The sequence below is a fragment of the Hyposmocoma kahamanoa genome, unplaced genomic scaffold (genome assembly GCF_003589595.1).
Source record: "Hyposmocoma kahamanoa isolate Upper Pololo Valley unplaced genomic scaffold, ASM358959v1 67, whole genome shotgun sequence".
In the NCBI taxonomy this organism is placed as follows: Eukaryota; Metazoa; Arthropoda; class Insecta; order Lepidoptera; family Cosmopterigidae; genus Hyposmocoma; species Hyposmocoma kahamanoa.
In genome coordinates, this window is record NW_020653855.1 from 4,678,235 (window position 1) to 4,681,868 (window position 3,634).

The window sequence follows — 3,634 nt, forward strand, 5'->3', positions numbered from 1 at the left end:
TGATATCATCTTCTTATTGCTACCGCTGTCTATTGCTTTAGCTGCCTCCGTGGCCGAACAGTTACCATGCTGGACTGGTACGCAGAGGTCCTGGGTTCGATTCCCTAGCCGGGAGACATCTTTATATGACCTAAATGTGTGTCCATGGCACCAACGATACAAGGTTTCACCAGTGCGGGGGCTATGAGTGTGTGTGTTATGCATAGGAAATGAAACTATTTTTCCGGATTTAAATCGCGTATATTTGTTTTTTCAAACAAACCGACGTTTCGGACCCTTTACAGGTCCCATGGTCACGGTTGAGTTTCATTTCCTACGTGTAACAATCGCGAAAACCTAAGAACTCGATATGTGTGTTATGATTATTTTTTAGTCAATAATAAAGTATATTTTCAGCATCTAAAGTGACGGCATTTATTATCCCAATTACTATGCAAATAATTATTTCGGGAAACGGTTTGAACCATGTGTCAATAACCGGAATTCACAAGGCCACAACATTAGTGAAAGTAAACGAAAAGCATTCAATTTAGAAGGAATTAACAAACGACAAGGTTGACCTCAATTTAACTGTAATAACGGGTCGATAGTACAAATGAAACGTAATTATTGTAATTGTTTGATCAATAAATGAAAGAGTTTCCTTTCTCTTTGATAAATTTGTAAACGTACAATTTATTTCGAAAAGGTTAAAAAGTGTAAGGTTATTTGAGGTAAGGCCGCTGTATTAGGTATTTTGTAGTATGATATTTATGCAAATAATATGGTAGATGTGTAAATATCACCTATTTTATAATTCGTACCTTATTTGTTTAGTAAGTATATAGGTGTTAATCGTAATGACAGCAAATTTTATTTTAATATAATAAAACAAAGCGAAAATTCTAGAAAGCCGTTCTTATTTGCTTTGAGAGATATGGTATGGGATGACATCTGCAGAAGTATAGTAAAACTTGACTAAACATTGTGACCATTGGCTCATGGCACCATCTCAGTCACCCGTGATCGTTGGACTGTGAGAAAAAAATACGCGAGTTGACATGAAAAGCTAGTTTAATTTTCATCTATATCATGTAGGAGATTCTCAATTCTACCGTTTTTTTTTGTCTGTACCTATGTGTCGTAATTACTCCAGTAGATTCACAAAACTGTGAACCGATTTCAATAATTCTGTTTTTATTGGAAAGAGGGTACCTCAATATTGGTCCCATTTAAATTGGAAGAAAATATTCAATATCAACCTGCTTTGAGAATACATTGAAGCTATTACCGCACGCAAGAGATATATGCTCTTATTACTGCTTGGTGGCAGAAATATCACCTCACCTATTACTTTTCTGGACGAATTCTTTCACAAGGAGCTCTACAGTTTCGGATTACAATTAAATTTGTTGAATGTCAGGATGTTGCACTATATTCAATTATTTTTTGTGAAGTTACTCCACTAGTTTGTTATAATTATTAACACAACTATCGAACACTAAGAAAGTTTCCTTCAATCGGAATTTGAACCATCGTCTTCAACGCGGCTGACGACCCCCCAACTGAGATATGAAACGATCCAACGGACATTAAACAAAACTAAAAAATTCCATTTCTTTAGTTTTTTACGGCCTTTTTCTGTATGCTACGCAATAACTTTTCATGCTATGCTTTCTGTATGCTACGCAATAACTTCAACATTTGTGAACCGATTTTGATGATTCTTTTTTTATTAGAAAGAGGGGTACCTCGGTAGTAGTCCCTTTTAAATTTGAAGAAAACATTCCACCTCTAAAGGTGACAAACTAGGGAATGAATCCGGTTTCATGAACCGATTGCAATATAACTTGGCAAATAATTGAAATTCCCCAAACTTTTGAGGTCGATTTTTTATTAAAAATTTACAATTATTAATGATGTAGTATGACGTGACAAACAAGTCGTACGCCTGGTGGCATGAGACATGCCTACCCATGGCAGTTGCAGTGTCACTCAGAGCCATTGTCGCAAAGGGGGCATTGCCCCTGTGATGTAAAGTTGACAGGTTCCGTGTACGTGTAGTTTCACCAGCACCCTTTGATATATTCATGGCTGGAAATAACGACCCAATTACGAAGAACACCACATCGTTCAACTGGCATCAGCCCCTATTAGATGATGTTTGAGAGACCAATTAGAACCAACCAATAACAACAACAACGACAAGTTCTAAGAATGTGTCGGTATTATAACGAAATCTATAAACACACGTAGTACGAAGTAGAATCACTACTTCACATTAATTGTTTTTTTTAAATAGTTTAATTTGTCTATAATGATAAATCCCATTTGAACATAATTTAGTATTTATTGTTGTTGTTGTTTTTTTTTTGCAAGTCAAGTATTTTTATGGAATGCTGTGTAGTTGTAATTGGGTGACAGTTTTATAGTGCTATTTAATAATGCTGTAGTATTATGACATATCTGATGTCTGTAACTGTGAAAATAAAATAAAATAAACTTACAAGCGATATTTGCTAAACCAACAACGACCACAATGTCCACCTCTGGCACTCAATTGTCCACGTCCGCTACGGACGCTCCGGGAAGGCCAGAGAGTTCAGGCTCGAAACTACTGCCCACTGGCGACAGTAAGAAATTGGGCCAACTACATTATACTTCGTCCAACCGTTCATTTCACTTTTGATGGTTCGAATTTTAAAAAATTAGTGATGTCCTAATGCGTTTCGGATTCGTTTTTTTTTACAACAATCGATTTTATTTATGAAGAACTTTAAATCGTGAATGTGAGCGGATTCAAAAAAGAAGATATTGTCTGATTGGGATCGTGATGTTGCGTTTGACAATTTGTGTACTCAAGGATTAATAATTACTGTTAATGATGATTCAAGTGATGATTCCCGTTCATATAGATAAGAATCGGACAATAAACAATAAAAATTTATTATAATTATTTATAATTTATTTCATTTCATTATAATTTATTAGACAGGTACCAAAATTTATCAACTTGAATTATATTCGTTACATAATCTGTTGACTCGATAAATATCGGAACTAAAGAGCACGGCGCTTCACTAAAATTAAAAAATAAAAGAGTCCAGGAAGTATTGCATTTTTGTGTCTATGGTTGTGTGACAATAATTACGGAACTTCGGAGGCCTTCATATGTCAAAAGTTAAATAAATAGTTGGACAGAGTATACGAGCTTCAAACTGACACCGTAGAAGTCTGGACCAGCTGCTAGCCACCAGAGTTCTTCGTTAAGAGGGAGGACCTGATATATATATGACAGGAAATAATGCTACATTTGGTTTATGTCACCGCCTAGCTTTCATTGTCAATAAAATATTTGTATGCGTAAGAATCTGTATTTCAATATAGCGAATATAATTACCCTTCAAAACCGGAACGCAGTAATGGTTAGCGGCAGAAATGGGTATATTGGCAGTATTTCCCTGGAACTCTTTCACAAGAAGCTCTACTGCTACTAAAAAGAATATACGTTGCACTGCAGCGTGTTCGGACTTCACAAGTCTTCCAAAAATTGTGAATTTTCTTCGAGATTTTTTTTACAACATCAAGTATCGGGACGTACAAGTCGTGAGCCCGAAGGTAAGCTTCACGCATGTCCTTAACAGTTACAGTGCCA